Here is a 15,183-nt window from a genome sequence, read left to right as displayed (position 1 = left end):
GAACTGCAGGATCTCCTTGCAGGCTGTTGGGCCTGCCTCAGACGGCCCTGACTGGGTGGGAAGAAAGCAGCATGGGACTACCCGGAGTCAGAAAGACGAGTGCTGGTTTCTTGGCCTTCCTCGCTCTGCGGTGCTTCTTCCTTAAGGCCTGAGTCAGCCTCACAGCTGTGACGGGAGGAAGAGAAACCAGGCGCCCGGCCTAGGAGGTCGCCGCCGACTCAGTGGGTGAGTGGCAGCATCATGGTGAGGCCCCCGGACTCAACCCTCTTGCCCAGTGCCGTGGGTGCAGACGGCATCCTTGGGGACAGAAGCCCTAAACACAGGCCCTAGATAAGTGGGGTGTTACTGAGGGGCCTTGGAGCGGAAGTTTCCATGCTGTGGCCAGGTCTCCCCGGGGTTTCGTGCTGCGGGGCAGGTGGGAATGCCTTCTCTCATGGGGAGCTGGAGGGTTCATTTACTGCAGGAGGTGGGACAGACACTTGGCAGATAGGCCGGCAGTGGGAATTCTGGTGTCCACGGTACGGTGGACTTACCTCGTGGGTCCTCTGAGTCCTTGTTCTTGGGCTAATTAGTGAGGGCTAAAGACCTTTTCCTTCTTAGTGCTGCTGGGGTTGTCAAAGGCACTTTCCTTACAATTCTGCAGGCTGACCTAGGATCCACCCCACTTCCGGGACTGCATTCTACAGTCACCTGAACTTCAGGAATATACGTGCTGGTGGGGTGTCCGCTGGCACTTATGTGGGGTTGACTGCGAGTCATGCACCCTTCCGACAGCCCCAAACGCTGACAGCTTTAACCCCCACAGCCACCTGGGAGCTAGTGCTGTCATTATCCCCATTTTACTGCTGATGGAACCAAGACACAGAGTGGGTAAGTAACTTACCCACAGATGCACAGCTAATAAGTGGAGGGCCTGGGCTTTCAAGGGGCGTAGTCTACTTGCGGAGCCCAGTGCACCTGCTGTACTGCCTCTCCATGATCCTTGCTGCCTAATTATCTTACAGCCATAGCCTGGAAACACCCCGAGGTGCCAAGATCGGAGAATGGCTAAAATACATCTGTAGAATGGAATCACGTGTGTTTGATCCACACAAAGAGTTCTTACCAGCACGTTGAAATGCTTTGATTGCTAGGTGTGAAGGTGGAATACACAGAAATAAGACCAAGTATTAACTATAACCAGGTGTTAACAGTGCTTGAACCCCCCTCAGCCTTTGTACCCTCTCCTGGACAGCTATACAGGCTCATTCGTTCACACATCCGTTCAATAGGTTTTGATGGCGTGCCTGTTACACACACGATGGTGGGGATACAGGAGTGGGGAGCACATGGTTTCTGCTCTCATGTAGCTCACAGGCCAGTCTTCTCTCTGCTCGCTCTGCCTGTACTTTCTCCCTCCGTGTCACACCAGACGTATCTTCCAGGAGCCCCCGTTGGTCCCCAGTGCTCTCAGATCCAGCCCCTCCCTGCCCCCGGTGCCTCATTTGTCAAAGGGAACAGGGGACCCACAGCCCTTCCGGACTTTAGAGTCTAGGATCTTCACAGTTGCCGGCAGCAGGCCTCGCAGGCATAACTCGCATCATTAGTATCTTCTGGAAAGGTCAGGCACCTGACAGCTGAAACCACGGCAGCCACCAGTAGTGAATGCCCTTCCACTGCTCAGAGGTCCAGCCCTGATTGACAGCTGGGCTGGAAAGGAGGAAGTGAGGGCCCTGGATCCCTCAAAAGAAGTTTCAAGATGGGTCTCCACTTGCCACTGTGTGTCCTTAACCTGCTGAGCTCTGTTCTCTTGATAGATGGGGTCGGTCCCACCTGCCAGGGGAGATGGACCCCGCAGGCAGGTGCAAGCTGTCGAGGGTTCAAGGCCCTGGAGTAAGACGAGCCTGGCAGGCACCTGTGTCTGCCTCCCTCCAGCTCTTGAAGCCTGAGCAGGTCTCCCACTCTCTGTGACTCAGACTCCCCATCTGTAATAAAGGGGACAATCTTAGTGCCCTCCTGCAAGGGATTGTGAGGATTAAACGAGATGATGGCTCAAAAAGCTGGGCCTCGGGCCTGGCCCACAGTAGATGCTGAATCAGTTACAGACATGTTATCATCATTATTATTGGTGGCTGGGCCACCCTGTGGTGTGACACGGGTGAGGACAGGAGCAGTGCTTCCCTCCCTGCAGCTCCAGGAGGATGTCTGGCTGCAGCAAAGACATTTCTTCCATGAACAGATGGACATTCCAGGGATAACCGCTGCAGCCAGGCCCAGAGTCTGGCGGGCACCTCTGTCTGCCTCCCTCTAGCTTGACACTACTAGTGACACCACTAGTGTCAGAGCGAGAGGGGGCCACCAGAGGCATGGAAATTTCCTATGAACTTCTAGAAGCCCAACCTACAGACTGAGTCATCCTCTAAAGACTAGTTTTTATTCTAGTCATGCCCATCTGATAAGCATTTGGGCTTTACCAATAACCTTTGCTCCTGAAGGGCATCCAGTCGTGTCCTTTCTCCTTTCAGTGCCCATGTCCCTTATGGCCCTGGGACAGAGACCAAATTCCGCAGCAGGACGGACAAAGCTCACCGTGACCTGGGCCACCCCAAGATCCTCGGCCTTATCTCTGCTCTCCCAGCCCCGCTCCACCTTCTGCTGAACACAGCGTCATTTTTAGAGTAATATTAAATGTGGACTCTGATGACAGATGGCCTGAGTTCAAATCATGCCTCTGCTCCATACTGTGCCCCGTTGGGCAGGCCACGTAACCTCTCCTAATCTGTTTCCTCATCAACATTGTGGTTAGTCCGGCCCTTGCGGTTCTTGTTATGATTGTAAGACGCACTCAGCAACAGGCATCACGAAACTTTGAAAAAACAAGGTTTATTACTCACAGGTCCTGGGGGGCACACGGCACACCAGGGCCACACATCGAGGTCACAGGTAGAGAGAGTGCGGACCTGGGGATCTGCCTTTATTGAGGTGTCTAGAGTTTTACTGGTTCACTCTTTATTGATGAATTTCAAACATAATGGGAATTAGGGCACAGGAAGTTTCAGAAGACAGGGCCACTCAAGTAGTCAGTTATCTAGGCCGCCCAGGGCTTTCTAAAGGGCAACTGCATGGGTGGGGCCGCCTGGCTCTCTATCTAGCTGTGCAGCTAGCAGTGTGTTTATTAGAGATGGGTGTCTTTGAAATAGATGATAATCAAAAGCTGAATGTCAGTTACCTACATTGTGATCAAAAAGCTAATTTTCAGGCATTTGCGCTGATATAGATGTGGCTATGGCTATAGATAACAACATGGACACAGATACAGATACAGATGTGGATAGATATAACCTCTGTTCTCATCACCTTCAATAACAGTCACGCTACATGAAGTAACTTTCATGTCCCAGGACTTGGACTATATAACGTCTGTTTTCCCACTGAGACTGGGAGCTCCTTGGGGAACAAGAGTGTGTGATTCATTCTTCGTGGGGACTTATTGAGAACCCCACCTGTGCCAGGTGCATCTTTGCATCTCCAGGGCCAAGAACGGATGTGTGAAGGCACGCACAGTCTGTCCACTTGTCTCAGCCACACGGAGCCAGAGTCAGCTGCTGGTTTGATAAACAGGACATACAGCTCGCTGACCACTCTGCTGGACCAGACATAGGCCTGGGCCTCCTTGGGGATTCTTTCTCTCTTCTTCAGCCCCCTTAGGCTTCCATCAGCCTTGCCCACCTCCTCTGACCTCTGTCTCCAGCTTTTGGAGAACTGAAAATGGGGGGATCTCGTGTCGGGGGCTCATGGTCCTTTAACTTTTAACTTCTCTGCTGCTCCCAGCTTGGCCTGCACGCTTGCCAGAGCACCTGCTGTTTATAGATCTGTGTGCTTCGGGATAATTTGAGCACGCCCTGCCAAAGTAGTTCACCACCTTTCTGATCTGGATCGTGAGGAGGAGGAAGAAGGTCATGGGAGGAAGCCAAAGCCAGCCTGTCTGAAATCCATCTGGCAATCATGTCCTGTGTGCTGTGTCCCAGGGCCACACGGGGAAGAGACCAAGTTGCTCAATGGTCTTCATGTAAACACTTGCTCACAGGCACCAAAAATATCCTCTGTGTCTGGGGATTGGCATCAGAAAAAGAGAAGGAAGGGAAGGCCTTGGGGGCAGGGGAGATAAATTCGTTCATTCTGCTGGTTGGGTAGAATGGGATGGGCTCCCTGCACTTTGAAACCACAGCAGATGGACAGTCACTTGACTGGAAGGAGAAGGGCAGGGGCCGTCTCCTTCCCACTGAATCCCCAGTACCTGGGTTAAGGCGGGGTCACTCGTGGAGCGTTTCTTGAGTTGCCCTGAACAACTGTCATACTGTGACTGTGTAGTGTTCCATCAAGTGGCAGTACCATATTCCTTAACCACCTCTGTTACTGCATACTTATGTATAATATATATCAACATATATCATCAGCAGCAGCATTTTTCTAAACAGCACTGTGTTGAACATCTTTATGCTTTTAGCATTTTCCTTCATTTGAACTATATCCTGGGGATACATTACAAGAGAGATCCTGAAAATGTTTTTAGGGTTCTTGCCACCTCTTAGCAATTGTGACTTTGTCGCAGAACGAAGAGAGGAAGGCAGACTGGAGGACAAGAGCTGGAAGATGATCCCTGCTGGGACAGGGAGAGGGACCAGTGCAAAGGCCCGGAGGCAGCAGCAGTGGATCTTGTAACAGCAAGTGGATCTGCTTTCAGCCGGGTCCAGCGTGCAGGTCAGGCAGGGCTGAGGAGTGATGGTGAGGAGTGGTGGAGGGGTGGAGACACGAAGGAGGGGCCCGGAAGCTGGGACAGAGGACCCTGCTCCTGAAGGAGAGCGAGCCGTTCTCGTGCCCTTCCTTTCTTGGGAGTAGTGTTCCAGGAAGGGTTAGGAAAGGAGCTCTAGCAGCTGTGTGTAGGCTGGGCTGGAGCCTCAGGCTCACCCCAAGTCCATTCATAAAATGGGACCTGAGTAATTCACACGGGAAAAACCTATGCCTCCAGCACAGACAAGGATCCTGAAATTCCGGTTGTCAGCAATGTCTGTAGGTCATTTGCCCTGGTTCCCAGGGTGCCCCAGACTTCGGGAATTTTACAGGACTCCAGGGTTTGAAGGTGCCACAGGTCTCCATGGAACTCAGAGGGCCACCGAACTGGGAGGGAAACAGAATGCCCACACTGCGTGGAAACCCAGGATTCCAGCATCCAGTGGAAATCCAGAGAGCGGTGGCCCCTGAGTAATGCCACTGAAAAAAAAGTACTCGAGAAAGATAAATTAATTTACTCCATCAGCTCTGGCCTGGCACTGAATTAGTTCCTTAGTGGTTTGAATGAATGAATATGGGAATGAGTGAGAGAGGGACCCAGTGAAGGAGGCGTGAGGCAGAAGATGTCCTTTCAAAGCCGTGTCTCTCAGCCATGAATGGAACACTACCCCACCACACCACACCCACACACACGCACACATGCGTGCACACACACACCTGGGGAGCCTCCTGGGCGTTTGTAGGTAGGGCCAGGGTTGCTATACACCCTACAGCATGGACAGTCCTGCACTGGGCAGGAAGAACAGTCTAGTCTGAATTGCCAAGATCCCTCTTCGAAAACCCTGCGGGGCCTCTGGTGTCGAGCAGCCTTGCTGGTATCATGCAGGAGCTGTCAAACTTCTTGTTTTCAGGATCCCTTTTCACCCTTAAACATTCCTGATGGTCCCAAATGTCTTTTGTTTGTGTGGCTTATATCTGTTATTATGTATCATATTAGTTACTTAAATGGAGAAATTCTTTTACATATTTATTGCTTCGTTTAAAAATAATAGTAATAAGTCCATCCCATAGTAACATAAATATATCAGAAAAGCAAGTTTCCAAAATGAAAAAGAAAATTAGTGAGGAGGGTGGTATCGTTTTACAGATCTCTTCGGTGTCTGGCTTAGAGGAGAACAGCTGGGTTCTGTGTCTGCTGCTACATTCCATCTGGGACAAAATCCCCCGTCACTTCCCCCTGGGAAACCCCACCGTAAGTTTCTGAGAGTGAGAAAGCAAATGATGCCTTAGGAATATTATGAAAATGGTTTTGGCATCATGGGCCCCCCAGAAGGCCTCGGTGACCCTCATCAAAAAAAAAGCATCACCAGCCTCGCTTACAGAGGAGGAAAAAAAGGCACAGAGAGGTTAAGAGACTTGCCCAAGGGTGCCCAGCCAAGATTTGGCAGACCTGGATTCGGACTCAGGCAACTTGGCCCCGTAGTCCATGTGCTTAACCACTAGGCTTCCTGCTTCTCGGAAGGGAGGAAGGAACAGCTGCGCGCTTGTGTGGTTCTCACGATGTGATGTGTGCTGTGACCAAGGCGTGCACGGGGATGGGGCGGGGTCTGTCTGTTTGGCTAATGTGGGCCTGCGCCTCCCAGTCTCTGTCTCTATGGTGTTTGGAGGACGGAGCACCCCTCCATGGAGGGCTGTGACCCACCTCCCCCAGGAGGCCACGCAGCTCCCCTCTGGTCTGCTCAGAAGGCGGGAGGCCCCCATCGGCTTTCTGGAGCCCCTGGAGCAGGCAGGGAGCTGCGGAGCAGGGTGGGGGCGGGGCCCGGACCCATCTGTTTGGAATTAGACACAAATTGAGCACAGTTGGCCAGAAACCGGCTCCATTAAGCCAGAAAGCCGAGTTTGGAAACACTCTGCCAAGTGTCTGAGCAGAGCCCACTCTCCTCTTGAGGTTCCATCCGGCTCTCTTTGCTCCAAGGCTCATTTTCGAGCACCCTCTCTGTGCTGGGCTGGGGGACAGACATGAGGACACCTTTCCTTGCCCTCTGAGGGTGTTAGGAGGGGGACAGTGTGCTGGGGGCACACCTCGAGACCAGAGAAGGACTCTACTCCAGGGAGGACAAGGGTGACAAACAACAACAATAATAATAGTCTCTATTATGTGCTTACGGGGGGCCATGGCTTAACATTTTACCCATTAGGCCAGTATTAGTTTTGTCTCCAGTTGATGGATGAAACCTAGGCTCCTAGGGGTTAACTAGCAAGACCCCACAGCCACTGAATCACTGTGCCGGGATTTGAACCCAGGCTTTTGGATGCCAGTGCCCGGCTCATGTGATGTGGCCAGCTGTGGTGTGGGGTAAAGAACTCCAGGATCCAGTCAAAAGGCCTGAGTCCCATTTCTTGCTCTGTCTCTTACCAGCTGTGTGGCCTCAGGCAAGTCGGTTGACCTCTCTGAGCCTCAGACCTTCGGCTAAGACATATAGTACATATGACATTGTAGTACCTTCCCACAGGGGCAGTGCGAGGAGATCCAGCCACAGCGAGCCTGTGATGTGCTTCGAAAGTCAGAAAGGACCTGTCTGTGCTTCTGGGTGAATGTGTCACCGTCCCCTTGGCTTTTTAGTTAGGGGTTGGAGAGAGAAAGGTGGGGTCGGGCCCGAGGGAGCCCCTAGGGATGGTGTTCCCACGCCCTCCTTCCTGGGATCCATTTGGGTTTCTTTTTTAATTTAAAAAAATTTTCCTGGATCTGCATTTGCACACATCTCCTACCTCCTCTTCCTTGCTGGTGTCCTAGATTGCCTCCGATTTCTCCCTCTCTGCTCTGGGTCTGAGCCTCTGCACAGGAAATCCCATGTCCTGGGAGGCTGTCTGTGTAAGTCAGCCCTTGAGGGATGGCCAGGTCAGAGTCCTGGAGGCTCCTGCTCTCCATTGGGCTCTGGAGGTCTAGGTACCACTGTTTCCTGGGGTTGGTTTGGTTGGTTTTGTTTTTTTTCTTTTTTTGATAGTATTATTTTCGGATCATAAAAGTAGCCATGTCGACTGAAGAAAATCCTGAAAAGAGAGAAAAGTGTAAAGGCCCAAGGGAAGAAAAATCCTGCAGATCTGCCCATCTTGGAGAGTACCTATCTTAGCATTTTAGAATATTTCCTCTCACTGTATTTCTGGTTCCTGTATTGTTAAAACTGTAATTCTGATTCCGATATCGTCCCTTGTTTTTTCCAATTTAAGGGTATATGTTTCAGCAGATGTTTCCTATGTTATTTGAAAATCTTAGTGAGCATTATTAATGCTGCAGACTTTTCCGTCATGTGACAGATACTTGAACTTAACATGATGTACTTGATAATTTGCTGAGGGTGGAGCGTGTTGGAGGTCTCTGGCATTTTGCTATTAAAAATTAACACGATGATAAACCTCTTTGGGCACAATACTCTGTCTGCACGTTGGGCCATTTCCTAGACTAGATTCTTGGCAGGGAATTTCGGGGTGGAACCCGAGCGCTTGTGGAGGCTTCTGATGCCCCGCATGAATGTCCTTCTGTTCTAGATGAAGGCTCTGGCGGACCAGAGCCGGCGGGAACAATGTCTCCGCTGCAGGGGGCTCTGTTTCTACTGAGAGGGGATCGGGACCCACGTGCTCTGGCTCAGAGGGAAGGTACCAGATGGGCCAGACCCCACGTCTTTTCTCCGTGACTTTGAAGCTGCTCTAGGAGTCCCGATGACCTGAATTAAGTTTCACTTGAAGCTGGGACAACTAGCAGTGCTGGGAAGGCAGAGCGTCAGGACACGGGAGCTTTTGCGATGCTGGACGGGGTTCACGTGGAATACAGACAAAACAGCGCACGTGTGTGCGCACACACTCGCCACATTCTCCGTCCATCCGCTGCTCCTCATCCTTCCTCACTGGTCTCTGGATATTGGACCTGTTATGCATTTTACTTCTTTGCTGATTCTTTCCTGCACCTAGAATTGAAGCTTCCTTCACTGTTTTGCTCCCTGCTGTAGCCCTGCCTCCTGGAACATCACCTGGCGGTGGCAGGTGTTCAGTAAATAAGAATGGAATGAATGGTGAATCGGGGAAAATGTAAAGACCCCCTCACAGGTCCCCCCATGGGGTTTTTTAAGTACCAATACTTGACCACGTTCATTGAGTGAGTTCTGGATGTGTGCCTGGCATGTGTCCCCAGACGCCTCCCATGTCACCTGACGAGGTGGCTCTGTTATTGTCCGATGTGTTTCCTTACTCCTGCCACTTTGACATTATAACAGAAGCATATCCCCATGTTTCTAAAAATTCTTTATGAACTGGAATTTTTCTTCTTTTAACATATATAAGAACATTCCAGAATGTGTTTGCTACTCTCCCTGACACTTTGGATAGCTCTGGTGTTTACCTTGGAGTGGAACTGCTGGGACCTAGAGTATGCCTCTATGTAACGTGCCCCAGTACTGCCAGCTGGTTCCCCAGAATGGCTAATGTGTCCACCTTCCCGTTGGCGGGGCGTGAGCTTCCCTGTCTGCACACACCCGCCAGCACTTGGCATCACAGTGCCTTCCAATATTTGCCAGGCTAATAGGTGTCAAGTGAGGTCTCATCCTGTTTTCATTTGCTTTCTCTGATTGCTAATGAGACCTCAGACCTCTGTGCCCGCCCTGCCCTCAGCCCGGACCCTCACCCACCCCGGGCTCGCCCTCTCTTCTGCTTGTTCTTCAGGTTTCAATGTAGACATTCGCCCCTTCATCAGGCTCTGGTCCCGGGCCTCTCCTCTCTGCTCCTTCTAGAATAGCAGGCTAAGATAGTGTTTACAGACCCAACTCTGGAGCCTCACATCAGCAGACTGATCAAAGTCTGCTCCAGCAGCTATAAGCTGTGCAACCTAGACCAAGGGCCTTAACCTCTCAGATCCTCAGTTTCCTCACCTGCAAACCAGGGATTAAAACTGGCACCTCCTGGGAGAGTTTTCTTGAGAATTAGGTGAGATTATTTATGCAAAGAGTTTGGTCCCTAGTGTAGCTGAGTAACGGTAGCTTTTGGGTGGCAGGGCCGTTGCCGTCCTGCCTTGTCATCAACTGCTTACTGACTGGCCCCTGCAGCCTGGGAGGACTCCAGGGTGGGGCTGCTTTCAGTGCTGCGTTCTATTTCCAGTTCCCGGCAGTGCTGGGCAGACAGTCATACCTTGAAGGAACCGTGTCAGCCTTGCTGGAGGAGAGTTCAGCATCAAATGATGGGTTGGTCTAGATGCCTTTTTAAAGTCCCCACCAACCCTGAAATTCTCTAATCAGGAAATTACCCAGGAAAACGTTCTCCTCGCAGGGTCCTGTCTAAGATTTCTAAATGGGGCTTTATTACACACTGCAGGTAATTATAAGAGGCTGCTGCCGTGGCAGGGAGCTCGGCCTGGCCTGATGGCTGGTTGATGCATTTTAGAGGCTATCATCTTTCCGCTGACCAGGGTATCGGAATCCTGGCAGAGGCAGGGTGGTGGGAGGCAGCCCTGGAGGACTCAGCTTCAAGCTGGCGGCCCTCCACTGTCTACCCCACGGGGTGGCAGCTCAGCTTCTCATGTGAACAATATCAGGGAAGTCACGGACAACAGAAGCAGAGGATACCTTTAGAACATCCAGCCCAGGGGTCACAGCCTCATATGTCCACAGGGGCCCTGTGGGCAATAAGAATGGAAAAAGGCCTGGGTAAGGCAGTAGAGAGTGGTGGGGCCTACGGCAAACTGGAAAACTGACCAGGGTCTGACCCAAGGAGATGGCTGCTGCTCCGCTCCAAGGGATTGTCGCTGTGGGGAAGGTGAGCCCAGGGTTCCTGAATCTTCCCCTCCTTTATCAAAGGAAGGCAGAGGTCCAGATTTTTATGTGAAGCTTTCTGATTTTTACAAGTTGCAGCTAGTTCAAATTTTTGTCAATTGCTGTGCAGTGCGGACAAAGCACACTCATGAGGCAACAGCTTCTGTATCTTCTGATTTAGCACAATCTTGGGGAAAGCGAGGGATTCACCAAACGTCCCTGGGGAGGTAGTGACCCTGGTGGACGTAAAGCACGATCCTTTGTGGCTGAGTCCGGGCGTGTTGCCTACCACTCTGATGGGCTCTCACCACCGCCTCTTTCCGAGGCAGGAACTGAAACCCAGAGAAGGAAGGGACTCGCTCTGAGCCACGCAGCTTGTGATGGCAGGTCTGGAGGAGGGCTGGGGCTTTGGGACTGTCCAGCCACTGTGCTACCACAAACAACCCTGGGACGGTTTCAGTGAAAGCCTGACTGGGAGCTTGGCACGGGGCAGATTCTGACTCGCCGCCAATCAGCAGGAAATGGCTCGCGCACCAGTGAGCGGGAAGCCGCCAGGCACTACGGCTGCCCGGGGAGAGCTGTGTGTGCATTTGCTAAACTAAGGCTTTCAGTCCCGAAGGTGCAGAGAGCTACTCTGGCCTCTTTGTGGAGGGTCCTCCAACTGATGCCCACAGTCTGATCGAAGGACGTGTTCTGACCCTGAACTGCATTCTTCAAGAGTCTGCCTGGAAAGGCCCAGGCTCAGTGGGGGATGTTTATTCTCCTTTGTGGTCAGCCACAGTCTTGGGGAAATGAACCTGGGCTTGGAGTTGTGAGCAGTTCCAGTTTACCATGTCCTGGCTGTGACACCGGGCTGGCCATTTCAATCATTGTGGCCCTGCCAGCCACAAAGAACTATTGTGAGAGTGTAGTTAAGCAGACAGATCTAAACTGCCAAGGCAAAGGCTAGACAAATATGAACTATTTTCGGTCTTATATTCCTCCTCCCTGAAGGGTGACATTTGAGCTGGGACAGGAATGATAGGAAGGAGTCAGAGCATTCAGCAAGTGCAAAGGCCCTGAGGCAGGAAGGGGCTTGGAGAGTTCAAGAACGGATATGGATGGAGTTAGCAGGACTGGAACACAGAGAGCAAGGGAGAACGTGTGAGGGCAAAACAGAGAGAGGTGGCCCGGGACTGCCAGGAGCAGGGTGCAGTCTCTGGAGCACAGACGAGCTGCCTGGTATCATGCGAAGATCCTCTCCCCTGAAATGGTGGCAAGGAACTGCTCTCTGAGGCAGGCCCTTCTACCAAGGCCAGGACTGTGGGGTGGGAGCACAGAGAATTCCAGAAAATGGAGAAGATAATGCGGAGGGCGAGGACTGATTACCCCAAAGACATCAAGGAGGGAAGGGGTAGGCCATCTGGGCTGTGACATGTGAGTAGGGTTTGGCTGGACAGTGGGAGGGAGATGAATATTCCCGATAGGGCTCGGGATCAGCAGAGAGGCCAGTTTGGAAACGAGCGGTGTTGCTTCTCTCTCTGTATGGAAGCTGTGTGCAAGCCACAGGCCTGAAGAGAAGGCCTGAGGCCCTGGACTAGGAAGGGCAGGGACAGACCTCAAGGGTCTTTACAGGCAGACCCATGTAATGTGTGGACCCCACCTCTCCACCTGGCGCCCCAGGAATGCAGGACCCCGCCGTCCCCCATTCCTTCCAGCCTCACTCATTTGCGCAGAGGTCCAAGGCCCAGGAGAGAATCTCGCTGTCTGAGAATGCAGACGTCTGAGGAGCCCCCAGGGACCCCTGTGCTCCTGTTGTGGGAAGGCAGCCTGTGTGCGACCATCGCACAGAGAGGGCGCACAGTGGAGGACAGGGCTCACCAGCAGGAGACCGGGCAGCGTTAGAAGGAAGAAAGGCGGCCAGAGGCGGCCCTTACGTTCCTGATCGCTGCCATCCGCTTCTGTCCCGGAGCAGGAGGCGCGCCCGCGCTCCGCTCCATGCTCCCATACGGCGGTGAGCGAGGGCATGTGGCTCCCGTCCACTCTGAGCTCGCCTGTGACCCCAAAACCATGATGAAGAGCACCCATCCCATTGCCAGGGAGCATGCTGTCAGGCGGGACAGGGTCACACGGAGAGTGAGCCAGAGGTTGGTCGGTGGTGTCACCTTGGAGATTCCGCTATGTAAGAAATGACATCTCTGTTGTTGGTGTCACTGCAGTTACTGTGCGGTAGAGCCACTCGTCATAGCTCGTTGGTCCCTTGCGTTCCTTCTGTGCATGTGCGTGTGTGTGTGTGTGTGTGTGTGTGTGTGTGTGTGTCCTTCTCATCTTGTGAGGACACACACACTCATCCTTGCATGTCATGACTATTGGCCAGGGGCCCGATGTGCTACAAATGTGCTTCCTCATTCAACTTTCTTTTTCACTGTTGTTCCGGGAGTTGGATCCCATAGAGCAGGGTCAGCAAGTGTGTTCTGTGAAGGGCCCGAGAGTAAATATTTTAGGCTTCTAGAACCGCACAGTCTCCATCACAACTGCTCAGCTCTGCCGTTGTAGCACAAAAGCCGCCACAGGCAATACGGAAATGAATGTGCACGACTGTGTTTCAATAAAACTTTATTCACAAAAACAGGCAGCCAGCCTGCGGGCTGTGGTTTACCAAGCCCGGCCTTAGGGAAGCTAGCATGTCTTACGTGTTCTGTCTTTTTCTTTATGTAAATATGGAATTGTTGTTTTTGTGAGGAAGATCAGCCCTGAGCTAACATCCATGCCAATCCTCCCCTTTTTTGCTGAGGAAGACTGGCTCTGGGCTAACATCCGTGCCCATCTTCCTCCACTTTATATGGGACGCCGCCACAGCACGTCTGGAGAAGCGGTGCGACGGTGCGCGCCCGGGATCAGAATCTGCCAACCACTGGCCGCAGCAGCGGAGTGCGCACTTAACCTCTGCGCCACGGGGCCGGCCCCTAAATATGGAATTTTACACTAAGCAGGGAACTTGCCCACTCCAAGATTAAAGGGGAAAAAAGCAAAACAGAACAAGGAGAAAAGTACTTAAAAGTGGTAGGAGTGGGTGGTTCTGGACCTGCTGACTGCGTCTTGGTGGGTGGTGAGTCCCCAGGAGGAGACATGAGGGGACACTGCTGCAGACAGAGGCAATGGCCTGAGTGAGGCCAGAGGCATGGGGCCTGGTGCCCCCCATGCAGCGGTGGACCGGAGGGGGGCTGGCACCCAGAGGGGTTTCTTCTATCCCTGCGCCTCTCCTCTGACCTTTGCCCTCCGCACTGACCTTGAAAAGCGTGTTCTCAGGGGTCACTGGGCCCATTGTGTCTTGAGAGACCTGTCCGGTCAGCCAGCTGGTCCTTGGCCGCCCCAGTGGGACCCCAAGTGAGGACCCCACCTTCCACAGAAGCCACCAGTCCCCTCCCCTGCCCCTCTCCCCCGAAATCTGGACCCTTCCATGGACTGAGTTGTCAGTCTGATCCTAAAGAATCACATGTGAGTTTTACACTGAGCAAAAGGAGAGTCCTCTACCCTTTTCTTCTGACCCCATTGCAAAGGTGTCCTTATACCCAGTGCTGTGTGTAAGATACGACTTTCCAGTCAAAATGGTAATTCTAAACTGGAAAACCCACGCTGGTTTTGCAAAGGGCCGATGGGGAGATGTGTTGGTTTTCTGGATTTGAAGAGGCTGCTTTCTCCTCCTTTCTGCCGGCCTACCTCCCCCGCCCTCGGCTTGGTCAGCCTGAGGACACACTGCAGAACCCAGGCCTGAGGGCTGGGCAGTCCCTGAGTAGACGCGCAGCTGGCCACGTGACCTGGGAAAGGCTCCTCACCTTTCTGCATCTTGGTGGACTCTCCTTAAGGATGGAAGCGATGATGTGTGACTCTCCAGGTCTGCAGCAAAAGTGAGGGGAGGTCACTTAGGATAGTGTGTCACAGTTGCTGTTAGCTCCAGAGGCTGGCCATGTCTCTGAGTCAGGTACTGACTCTGCCGTCTACTCGCTGTGTGACCTTGGACAGGTGACTTCACCTCTCTGTGCTTGCCTAAATAGAGTTGGATGATAAGGCACCCAATACTAGGTCGTTTGGTGTTTGAAACAAGGCACTTAACGGTGCCTTGTTTGAAACAAGTTAGTAAACGGTAGCTATTATATGTAAAGTACTGGCGCGTAGTGGGTGTTCAGTAAAGACAGTCGCCCTTCTGTGTTTTAGATGTGCCAGAACGTTCTTATTGTCCTAATCTTTGCCACTTTCACCGGGACTGCAGATTCCACGCACATGCACCTCGCCATGCACCGTTAACAAAAGCCCGAGCCCAGAGAACCTTGCTTTTCCGTCCTTAGCAAGCGTTGCCTTGATGAGAATTTTCAAAATGTGTTTGTCGATCTTTTAAAACCCCTGAGGTGAGTATTTATTGCCAAAATGTGCAAGTATTTCAAAAAGATTTAATTCAGGCGCTGGATAATAACGCTGGAGATTTAAAGAGGGAAAATGATGAGGTTTTCCTTTCTCTGCCCTCTATCTGCTGTGGCCACGAGCACTTCTGTTTATCACTTAAAATCTCATTGGAAAAGGTCGCCATGTGTCTGTGTGAATCACCCTGGGGGAGGACTTAGGAAGGAAGACCTGGGGACTG

The sequence above is a fragment of the Diceros bicornis genome, chromosome 21 (genome assembly GCF_020826845.1).
Source record: "Diceros bicornis minor isolate mBicDic1 chromosome 21, mDicBic1.mat.cur, whole genome shotgun sequence".
Classification (NCBI taxonomy): domain Eukaryota; kingdom Metazoa; phylum Chordata; class Mammalia; order Perissodactyla; family Rhinocerotidae; genus Diceros; species Diceros bicornis.
Note: the sequence above shows the minus strand (reverse complement) of the source record.